General features: G+C 40.8%; 1 long non-coding RNA gene across 3 annotated transcripts in view; it reads right to left on the bottom strand.

The window, feature by feature from the left end:
* LOC134294074 (uncharacterized) overlaps window positions 1-12,371 on the bottom strand; it is a 52,188-nt gene that overhangs the window by 17,390 nt on the left and 22,427 nt on the right. Inside the window, exon 2 of one of the 3 annotated variants that reach the window (XR_010001058.1) lies at window positions 5,195-5,290. The exons of the other annotated variants lie outside the window; for them this stretch is intronic. This is a non-coding gene — a long non-coding RNA (uncharacterized LOC134294074). The remainder of the gene's footprint in view (window positions 1-5,194; window positions 5,291-12,371) is intronic. 3 annotated transcript variants of the gene reach the window in all.

Genomic DNA, 12,371 nt, shown 5'->3' with positions numbered 1-12,371 from the left:
TGACCTATGCAGCCCGGAAAGACAGTTGCACCTGTCAATTAGGGAAATTTAGGGACGCTTTATGCGGGAGGCAAATTTACAACACCATAAAACTGCCAGCAAAACACGAGGAAAGGAATGAGGAAGTATAGCCACTAGTGGACGGTGAAGCAATAGCTCCCCCTGTGGCCGGAATCATGAAGCTGGAAAAATGTTTAAAAAAATGCCTCTGAGTCTGTCTAATGTATGTTGTTTGTCTGTTGGTATTGAATGTTTGCCATATATGTGTTCATTGTAATCCGCCCTGAGTCCCCTTTGGGGTGAGAAAGAAGGGCGGAATATAAATACTGTAAATAAATAAATAAATAAATAATACAACAAATTTGACAAAAAAAGTAGTTCAATACACAGTAATGCTATGTAGTAATAACTGTATTTACAAATTTACCACCAAAATATCATGATGTATTGAAAACATCAACTACAAAAATGCGTTGGATAATCCAGAACGTTGGATAAGCGAGTGTTGGATAAGTGAGACTCTACTGTATTTGGAATCAATTGGGGTAAACTGTGGAGGTGATGCAGATATTGACCTGAACAGGATCTTGTTAACAGCTTATATGTTTATTTTAACTTCTTTTGTACCGCTGTTTGTATGTTGTATGTATGTCTATGTGTTAAATGTTTTGATACGGCCGATGGGCTAATCAATAAAACGTGATGTGATTTGATTTCTGCAAATGCCAGCAGTGTCATGTTGAAAGATCTCTCCATCCTTCTTTTTCCGGAAGCCCCTTTGGCTCCAGAGAAATCAAGAAATGCGTTTTAATAGGTAGAAATGTTCGGGAAGTTTCAGCTGCTGCCTCACTACCCACTGGTCAAATAAGAAACACGGATCCTATCTTCCCTTGTATACCTCGACAAAATTGGCATTGCCGGCCAAGCAGAAGCCCATGTGCTCGGCTTCAGACTTATCTGGGCTTCTTCTAATGAGTCTCTGGAGGAACCCAGCAATATATTTCGCAGCCAAGTAATGTTCAGCTCAAAAGGAGGAAAGGGGAGCAGGGATTTGGGACTGCAAATTGCATCCACCATATGCCATCCCTGAAACCTCTTCTTGTTCCAGCCTCCTTGGATACTTCTGGGGAAAGAACAGAGACGTTCAAGATGGCATTGTGCAAACAAGTTTCATGGAAATGGGGCCAAAACAAAGGAATTTGCACTCCTACATAGGAACTCTGTCCCTCCATGGCTCACTCCTCTAATTTCCTATCGTTGCAATGACTTTAGTTGAACATTTAGAAATAGATTTTGGACCATTTTGTATAATATCTTGAGAAAGTGCAATAAAGCATGGTCCAAATGTGGCTTGCTGGTCTCTGGGCTGTTTTGGTAGCCATCTCCCCTTCCAGACTCACTGATCTTCTCTTTTTCTTCTCCAAAAATAAATAAATAAATAAATAGAGCAAACTGTCCAGGAAAAAAACCCATGAGTCAAAGCTCATCCTTGAATTAGTTTTCAGACCTTTCCACTTTTTTTTTTTTTTTTACTAATTTTATTTTGGTTTTGAAGTTACAATAAGAGTGGTGGAACAATTTATAGAAAGAGAAAGTTGGAATATGAATAGGTGAGAAAATATGAGAAAATGGTATATTTAAAAAAAGGGGGGGAAAGGAAAATAAAAATAAAAATTAAAAAGAACAAGGAAAAAATGCCTCTGTGTCTGTCTAAAACTGAATGTTGTCTGTTGGCATTGAATGTTTGCCATATATGTGTTCATTGTAATCTGCCTCGAGTCCTCTTCGGGGTGAGAAAGAAGGGCGGAATATAAATACTGTAAATAAATAAATAAATAAATAAAAAGGAAAATTTTTTGTCATACTTCCAGATTTCCTGAGTTGCAGATCGTATTTTCTTGATCTTTTTCCTATGTCAACATTGGACTCTGTAATCTATCTGTCCGAGGGTTATTTTAAGTTCATCTTTAGTAAAGTTCTGTTTTCTCGTTCTTCAAATAAAGTCTTAGTTTGTTCCAATCTGTCGACTGTCCATTTGATCTATTCTGTGCCCACATTTGTGTCAATGAGTCCATATTCCTAATATCTAGGATTCTTAATATCCAATTTTCAATAGAGGGGAATTCCAGACAGGAAATAATCAGGGCCAGCTGACACCTCCCAGCAAAGGATTCCCCCAAGCAGGAAGCAGCCAGGCTTTGAAGCTACAAGGCCATTCAATGCTAATCAAGCTGGCCAATTGCAACATTTACACTTGCTTCCAACAAACAAGAGATCATTCTCTCACCCTGGACATCATTCCACTTTCCTAGTTTCCAACAGACCTCACAACCTCTGGTGATGGCCTGACATAGATGTGGGCGAAACGTCAGGAGAGAATGCTTCTGGAACATAGCCCAGAAAACTCACAGCAACCCAGTGATTCTGGCCATGAAAGCCTTTGACAACACATTACTGAAGCAAACTTAGGGAAAGACCATCAATATCAACACCAATGGTCTTTTGGATCTCCAAAGAGGAGAAAAGAAAAATCAAATTTTTGACTAATCTTTCAGTGAGAATAATGGGGAAGCAGAACATGAAGTTATCATAAACAGACTGCGATGGAAAGAATAGCTGTTGGCATCAATGGATGAGCATATAACTACAGCTCTCAGGGTCTTCCATCTAGCATACTACCTCTAGGATTCTGGGATCTGTAGTCCCAAAAAGTCTGTTTTCCACAATCAGATTGTATGCAGAAAGTTTCATGTTCTGTCCTCTTCAATAAAGCATCCCTTCCCAATTGGACCGTCCGGTCAGCCTCACATCGATACCGGGCAAAATTCTGGAAAAGATTATTAAGGAAGTGGTCTGCAAACACTTAGAAACAAATGCGGTCATTGCTAATAGTCAACACAGATTTACCAAAAACAAGTCATGCCAGACTAATCTGATCTCTTTTTTCGATAGAGTTACGAGTTGGGTCGATACAGGGAATGCTGTGGATGTAGCGTACCTGGATTTCAGTAAGGCCTTCGACAAAGTCCCCCACGACCTTCTGGCAAACAAACTAGTAAAATGTGGGCTAGACAAAACTACGGTTAGGTGGATCTGTAATTGGCTAAGCGAACGAACCCAAAGGGTGATTCTCACCAATGCGTCGTCCTCATCTTGGAAAGAAGCCACGAGTGGAGTGCCATATGCAGGGCTCCGTCCTGGGCCCGGTTCTGTTCAACATCTTTATTAACGACTTAGACGAAGGGTCAGAAGGCACGATCATCAAGTTTGCAGACGACACCAAACTGGGAGGGAGAGCCAACACTCCAGAAGACAGGAGCAGAATTCAAAACAATCTTGACAGACTAGAGAGATGGGCCGAAACTAACAAAATGAAGTTCAACAGGGACAAATGCAAGATACTTCACTTCGGCAGAAAAAATGGAATTCAAGAAACAGAATGGGGGACGATGCCTGGCTTGACAGCAGTGTGTGCGAAAAAGACCTTGGAGTCCTCGTGGACAACAAGTTAAACATGAGCCAGCAATGTGATGCGGCAGCAAAAAAAGCCAATGGGATTCTGTCCTGCATCAATAGGGGAATAGCGTCTAGATCCAGGGAAGTCCTGCTCCCCCTTATTCTATTCTGCCTTGGTCAGACCACACCTGGAATCACACTGGGTCCCATTCTGGGCACCACAGTTGAAGGGAGATGTTGACAAGCTGGAAAGCGTCCAGAGGAGGGCGACTCAAATGATTAAGGGTCTGGAGAACAAGCCCTATGAGGAGCGGCTTAAAGAGCTGGGCATGTTTAGCCTGCAGAAGAGAAGGCTGAGAGGAGACATGATAGCCATGTACAAATATGTGAAGGGAAGTCAAAGGGAGGAGGGAGGGAGCTTGTTTTCTGCTGCCCTGCAGACTAGGACGCAATGGAACAATGGCTTCAAACTACAGGAAAGGAGATTCCACCTGAACATTAGGAAGAACTTCCTCACTGTGAGAAGGGCTGTTCAGCAGTGGAACTCTCTCCCCCAGACTGTGGTGGAGGCTCCTTCTTTGGAGGCTTTTAAGCAGAGGCTGGATGGCCATCTGTCGGGGGTGCTTTGAATGCAATTTCCTGCTTCTTGGCAGAATGGGGTTGGACTGGATGGCCCACGAGGTCTCTTCCAACTCTACTATTCTATGATTCTATGAATTGTCCCAACCTGGTAGCAATATTCCCAGTTACTCTTCTGCCGTTTCACCCTTTCCGCATCCAAAAGGGAAGGGAAAAGAGTGAGAAAAGAAATATGGATTTTAACTTCTCTGTTTTTTAACCGCAGTGTTGTTATAGCAAAAGTGGAGAAATGATGTTAGCAGGGGCAAAAAAGCAGCCGGGGATTGAATATTTCCCATCACTGTCTAAGCAGATGTGTCTCAGCCACCTTCAATCCAAAGACATTTCCTCTTTGACATTTAAAATATCATATATTGACTTCCTTCCAAGTCAGATGAAGAACAGGCTGTAAGGAAATATTGAATGAGTAGTACATCACAACGTTTCGGAGTTGCAAAAGACCAAGGGCCTCAATTACTTATTCTTTTTTCTTTTCTCCCCAACAATGAATGCATTAAAATACCTTTATCCCACCTTATGCACACATAAAAAGGGCAGCGAACTATTGAGTCATAGATCTATAGCTATGACACAAACAAAGAGATAACATTTGCACAAAACATTCAGGAAGTAAAAAAAAAAAAAAGGTTCGAGTCACAAGAAGCCACAACAAGCCGAAAGAACATTAAGGACACGAAGCAGAAGAAAAAGACATTCCCCTCCAAATTAGTTTTCAGAAACGTAGCAGCATAAAGAGTTTTATATGTTTTTGTGGATTTAATCTGAATTGTTTTAAATACGTATGACGTTTAATACCATTTTCAATATTTGTATTTTTAAAATTGTATTTTAATGCTTTTAATGTTACCTGCTTTGAGTCTCTTTATGGAGAGAAAGATGGGAATATAATAATAATAATAATAATAATAATAATAATAATAATAATAATGCAGACTGTGCAAGGAAGCCGACAAAACCATTGATCATATCCTCAGCTGCTGTAAGAAAATTGCACAGACAGACTACAAACAGAGGCACAACTATGTGGCCCAAATGATTCATTGGAACTTATGCCTCAAGTACCACCTCCCTGCAGTCAAGAACTGGTGGGATCACAAACCTGCAAAAGTATTGGAAAATGAGCACGCAAAGATACTGAGGGACTTCCGAATCCAGACTGACAAAGTTCTGAAACACAACACACCAGACATCACAGCTGTGGAAAAGAAAAAGGTTTGGATCATTGATGTTGCCATCCCAGGGGTCAGTCGCATTGACGAAAAACAACAGGAAAAACTCAGCCGCTCTCAGGACCTCAAGATTGAACTGCAAAGACTCTGGCAGAAACCAGTGCAGGTGGTCCCAGTGGTGATGGGCACATTGGGTGCCGTGCCAAAAGATCTCAGCTGGCATTTGGAAACAATAGACATTGACAAAATCATGATCTGCCAACTGCAAAAGGCCACCCTACTGGGATCTGCACGCATCATCCAATACATCACACAGTCCTAGACACTTGGAAAGTGTTGGACTTGTGATTTTGTGATACAAAATCCAGCATGTCTATCTTGTTTGCTGTGTCATAATAAAAGCCATCTAGATGGTCTCATAAGGCCGTAGCTAAGCAAAGAGACCTTCAAAGACCATCTAGATGATCTCATAAGACCATAGGTAAGGAAAAAGACCCTCAAAGGCCATCCAGATGATCTCATAAGGCCATCAGAAGCCCATCGGTAAGGAAAGCGACCCTTAAAGGCCATCTAGACGGTCTCATAGTACCATAGGTAAGGAAAGTGACCTCCAAAAGCCATCTAGATGGTCTCATAAGGCCGTAGCTAAGCAAAGAGACCTTCAAAGATCATCTAGACGATCTCATAAGACCATGGGTAAGGAAAAAGACCCTCAAAGGCCATCCAGATGATCTCATAAGGCTATCAGAAGACCATAGGTAAGGAAAGGGACCCTTAAAGGCCATCTAGACAGTCTCATAGGACCATAGGTAAGGAAAGTGACCTCCAAAAGCCATCTAGATGGTCTCATAAGGCCGTAGCTAAGCAAAAAGACATTCAAAGACCATCTAGACGATCTCATAAGGCCATAAGTAAGTAAAGAGACCTCCAAAGACCAGGTAGATTAGGTCAACCCTAAGTCTAAAGTTTAGGACAGGGGCCAGGTAAATAAACTTCGAGGGTCGCATCTGTCCCATGGGCCTTAGTTTGGGGACCCCTGATCGAGACACTAGACTCCTTTTGATGCAGCCCAAAATCCAGTTGGCATTTGTAGCTGCTGGGGTATAAAGAAAGAATGCAGGATAGTATTTCCCTTTGAATTGTAAGACACATGAACGAAAGTGATTGCTCATCTCTCATCCGTTGGCCAAAGTCGCTCTTATCTGAAGTCGTGCTGATAAGACGCACCCAAACCTCCACCGCTGTTTGGAAATCCAACTTTTGCAAGTGGTTGCTTGGGGTTATCGCGAATGCATGCAACATAATCTTTTCCTGTTGTTACTATTTCTGTGCTGAAATTGCTGGGCGGGGTGGGGTTGTCAAAAATGTTAACCCACATAGAATTAAAATGGCCTTTGGCAGCCTCAATCAAAGTGCTTGGAAATTGATAGAAGAATTGCTTATATCCCCCCACCCCTCGGCAGTAAAATTAAGTCTTTGCTTATCTATTGAGAACGGGTAGTATTCCAAACTCCTAGCCCAAATCCTACTGCTTGGTCCCGACCAAGGCCCCATCTATACTACCATATAACCCAGTTTCTGAATCTAGATGATTTCCTTTCAGCTGGATTATATGGTCATATAGACTCATATAACCCAATTCAAAGCAGATAAACTGGATTATATAGCAATGTAGATCCAGGTCTAATGAATCAACTGTTGAATGCTGAGCAAACTCCCAAGTACTGTATATACTCCAGTATAAGCCTAGTTTTTCAGCCCTTTTTTTAGGACTGAAAAAGCCCCCCTTGGCTTATACTCGGGTGAGGGTCCTGGTTGGCTTATATTTGGGTCAGCTTATACTCGAGAATATATGGTACATTTATTATTTTTGTTATTATTGGTATTATTACACTTATTATTTTTCTCTATTATTGTTGCTACTATTACATTTATTTTACTCTATTTTTATTATTAACAATAATGCATTTATTATTTCACTCTGTTCTTATTATTATTACTGCATTTATTATTTTACTCTATTTATTATTACATGTACAGTAGAGTCTCACTTATCCAAGCTAAACGGGCTGGCAGAAACTTGGATAAGCGAATATCTTGGATAATAAGGAGGGATTAAGGAAAAGCCTATTAAACATCAAATTAGGTTATGATTTTACAAATTAAGCACCAAAACATCATGTTATACAACAAATTTGACAGAAAAAGTAGTTCAATACGCAGTACTGTTATGTTGTAATTACTGTATTTACGAATTTAGCACCAAAATATCATGATATATTGAAAACATTGACTACAAAAATGGCTTGGATAATCCAGAGGCTTGGATAAGCGAGTGTTGGATAATTGAGACTCTACTGTATTATTTTCCTGTAATAATAATAATAATTATTATTATAATTGTTACATGATCTTATTATTATTATTATTGCATTTATTATTTTACTCTATTTATTATTACATGTATTGTTTTCCTGTATTTTTTATTATTATTATTATTATTATTATTATTATTATTATTATTATTACATGTATTATTTTACGCTATTATTATTAAAAGGATACATAAGCACATTTACATTGAAGAAGATGAGAATAATGATTTGATGAGAGTTGGACAGTCTTATCTTAAATGTGAGCTTTATGTAAATATTCAAAAACATTTAACCCATTGATGCCTCAATTAATGTAATTTCATTAGTATCTATTTTCATTTCTGAAATTTACCACTCTCGGCTTATACTGGAGTCAATGTTTTCCCAGTTTTTTTGTGGTAAAATTAGGTGCCTTAGCTTATATTCAGGTTGGCTTATACTCGGGTATATATGGTAAATACCTTGACTTCTGTAGTGCGAGAAAATATATGCAGAAAAATAATGCAGTTGGTGCAGATATATTATCTTCAATTCCAAGCCATTGGTTTATTCTAATCAAAATTCCTCATTATAAAAAATAATTAAAAACATCTCCAAATGTAAAACAAACAAAAAAAACAACCTCATAATATTGCCTTTTGGATAAAAGGGAAGAAATTATGTGTTCCCATAGGCATGAACTAAGTGAAAGATTGCATTTGTTTGACACATCACTGCTGTCTCTTTTGGAAAAGACTCGTCTACATTGTAGAAATAATGCAGTTTGGTAGCACTTTAAGTGCCTTGGCTCAGTACTATGGATTCCTGGGAGTTATAGTTTGGTGAGGACATTTCCATAAGAAAGCCTTTCAAAGCAAAGCAACTTTCTCCTTTTGACATCTTTTGGCTCCTTTAATACACGGAGGAAATCAAGCATACATCCCACTATATGTGTTATATGTATTCATATATACTTTAAAAAGCAAATCAAGCACAGATTGGATTCTGCCCATTCAAGCAAAGCAATAGATGTAGGAAAAACCCTCAGGGTTAAAAAGAAAGAGGAAAAAAAAGGGGGAAGACATTTTGGCTGCTCAAAATGCCTTAAGTAATTAAAGTTAAGTTGAAACTTAACATCCACATTAGTCCCTCTGTATGTGTTGAAGAATGTGGTGGATATATTTGGAAAAAAGAAGGGACGTGGAAACATCTCCTGTTATTCAGTTTAACAAGAGCATTTCTAAGGACGGAGGTATTTTCATTTCTAGTTTGCTTCCTGAAGATACTTAGGTTTTGTAACTTAATATTAAGATGGATTTTGAGAATCAGGGGCTTTGCTCAATGTCTCAGCATCACCTTGATAGATAGAAGCAACTGGCATTGGCTGCTTTTACCTGATTTTGATATAATAATAATAATAATAATAATAATAATAATAATAATAATAATAATAATAATAATATCTGATAAGGAGAAGACCTGGCTCTGGCTCACGAATGGGACACTAAAGAAGGAAGGAGACAGAAGGCCTGATCCTTGCAGCCCAGGAGCAAGCCATCAGAACAAAGGCAATTAATAATAATAATAATAATAATAATAATAGAAGACCTGGCTCTGGCTCACGAATGGGACCCTGAAGAAGGAGACAGAAGGCCTGATCCTTGCAGCCCAGGAGCAAGACATCAGGACAAAGGCAATTCAGGCCAAGATCGAAAAATCAGCTGTTGACCCAAAATGCAGACTGTGCAAGGAAACCGACGAAACCATTGATCATCTCCTCAGCTGCTGGAAGAAAATTGCACAGACAGACTACAAACAGAGGCACAACTATGTGGCCCAAATGATTCATTGGAACTTATGCCTCAAGTACCACCTCCCAGCAGCAAAGAACTGGTGGGATCACAAACCTGCAAAAGTCTTGGAAAATGAGCACGCAAAGATACTGTGGGACTTCCGAATGCAGACTGACAAAGTTCTGGAACACAACACACCAGACATCATTGTTGTGGAAAAGAAAAAGGTTTGGATCATTGATGTCGCCATCCCAGGTGACAAGTGGATTGATGAAAAACAACAGGAAAAACTCAGCCGCTCTCAGGACCTCAAGATTGAACTGCAAAGACTCTGGCAGAAACCAGTGCAGGTGGTCCCGGTGGTGATGGGCACACTGGGTGCCGTGCCAAAAGATCTCAGTCAGCATTTGGAAACAATAGGCATTGACAAAATTACGATCTGCCAGCTGCAAAAGGCCACTCTGCTGGGATCTGCGCGTATCATCTGAAAATACATCACACAGTCCTAGACACTTGGGAAGTGTTCAACTTGTGATTTTGTGATAGGAAATCCAGCATATCTATCTTGTTTGCTGTGTCATAATAATAATAATAATAATAATAATAATAATAATAATAATAATAATAACTTTATTTTTATACCCCGCCCCATCTCCCCGAAGGGACTCAGGGCGGCTTACATGGGGCCTTGCCCGATACAACAATCAAATATCAATAACAAAGCAATAACACAATTACACAATTATCCCAATAAAAACATCAAATGATTTTAATTTCATGATGTAATTCTAATTGCTCAAGCTCTGCCCCCTGTGTCCTAATAGGCACCTCAGGGGATCAGCCCTATCTCCGGCACTTGAGAATAATAATAATAATAATAATAACTTTATTTTTATACCCCGCCCCATCTCCCCGAAGGGACTTGGGGCCTTGCCCGATACAACAATCAAATAACAATAACAGAGCAATAACACAATTATCCCAATAAAAACATCAGCATCAGTAAAAAAAACAATCATTAAAATCAACATGCAGCATACAATGTTAAAAACAGGAGACTAAAGAGGCCCCGCCCCTCCCCTGGCCCCCGCCCCCAAATGCACCTGTGGCCATCACCCGCCCCCCTGGATCACTGCAGCGCCCACCAGGGGGTGGTAGTACCCACTTTGGGAATCACTGATTTAAAGTACAGTAGAGTCTCACTTATCCAACACTCGCTTATCCAACATTCTGGATTATCCAACGCATTTTTGTAGTCAATGTTTTCAATATATCGTGATATTTTGGTGCTAAATTCATAAATACAGTAATTACTACATAGCATTATTGCGTATTGAACTACTTTTTCTGTCAAATTTGTTGTATAACATGATGCTTTGGTGCTTAATTTGTAAAATCATAAACTAATTTGATGTTTAATAGCCTTTTCCTTAATGCCTCCTTATTATCCAACATATTCGCTTATCCAACGTTCTGCCGGCCCGTTTATGTTGGATAAGTGAGAATTGGATATAAGTATATCCAATTTGTTTATTTTATGGTTACTTTCACCCTTGTTTCCTTCCATTTCCTCTTCCCCTTCCATGCAGTTCCCTAGCAAAATGTGTTTGGAGTTCTTTCATGATCGGCATCGATGTCTTCATCCAAAAAAAAGCAGAGGTGGCTGAGCCCATCTCTACGACTCTTGGAGTATTATGATTTATGTCCCAGCGCCTATCTCTCAGCTCTCCAAAAAGAGCAATTGGAATGGCCATCTGTGTTGGACAGCTGTGAGCCGCCCACCATTTCTTCTTAGCGTCTTTCAGTCCCAGAGGCCATAATATCCTTCTGGATTGCATAACTTGCAATGAGGATCCGTTCCACAGTGGCTTCACAAGTTGTCCTTCCTTCCCCATGACCTTTGGTTGGTGGAGAATCACACAGTCCCTTCCTCCCGCCCTCCCTTGCTCTCCTCCCTTCCTTTTCCTCCTTCCCTTCTTCCTTCCCTTCCTCCTCCCTTCTTTTCCTCCCTCACTTCCTTCCTTCCCTCCTTCCCTCCCTCACCTGCTTCCTCCCTCCTTCCTTTTCTCCCTCACTTACTTTTTCCCTTCCTTCCTTCCTTCCTTCCTTCCTTCCTTCCTTCCTTCCTCCCTCCCTTCCTTCCTTCCTTCCCTCCCTCCCTCTTCCCTCTCTCCTTCCCTCCCTACATCCCTTCTTTTCTTCCTTACCTCCTCCCTCCCTCCCTTCTTTCCTTCCTTCCTCTTTTCTTCCTCCCTCCCATCCCTCCCTCCTTTTTTTCCACTTCCTTCTTTTCTTCCTTCCTTTTTTCCTCCCTCCCTCTTCTATTTTCTTCCTCCCTCCCCCTTCCTTTCTCTTCCCTCCTCCCTCCCCTCTTTCCTTCTTCCCCCTTCCTTCTTTCCTCCCTCCTTCCCTCTTCTCTTTTCTTCCTTCCTCCCATTTTTCTTCCCTTCTCCCACCCTCCCTCCCTCCCTCCCTTCCTTCCTTCCATCGTTCCTTCCTCCCTCCCTCCCTCCCTCCCTCCTTCCATCCCTCCCCTCTTTTCTTCCTTCCATCTTTTCTTACTTCCCTCCCTCTTTTCTTCCTTCATTCCTCTCCTCCCCTCTTTCCTTCCTTCCCTCTCTCTTTTCTTCTTTCATTCCTCCCCCTTCCTTCCTTCCTTCCTTCTTTCTTTCTTTCCTTCCCTCCCTTCCTCCCTGTCCTCCCTCCCTTCCTTCCTTCCCTTCCCTTCCCTTCCTTCCTTCCTTCCTTCCTTCCTTCCTTCCTTCCTCCCCCTTCCTTCCTTCCTTCCTTCCTTTTCCTTCCTTTTTTCCTTCCTTTCCTTCCTTCCTTCCTCCTCCTTCCTTCCTTCCTTCCTTCCTCTTCCTCCTTCCTTCCTTCCTTCCTTCCTTCCTTCCTTCCTTCCCTTCCTTCCTTCCTTCCTTCCTTCCTTCCTTCCTTCCCTTCCTTCCTTCCCTCCTTCT

This window comes from Anolis carolinensis, unplaced genomic scaffold (assembly GCF_035594765.1).
Source record: "Anolis carolinensis isolate JA03-04 unplaced genomic scaffold, rAnoCar3.1.pri scaffold_12, whole genome shotgun sequence".
Classification (NCBI taxonomy): Eukaryota; Metazoa; Chordata; class Lepidosauria; order Squamata; family Dactyloidae; genus Anolis; species Anolis carolinensis.
Note: the sequence above shows the minus strand (reverse complement) of the source record. Positions and strands in the feature narration are given on the sequence as shown.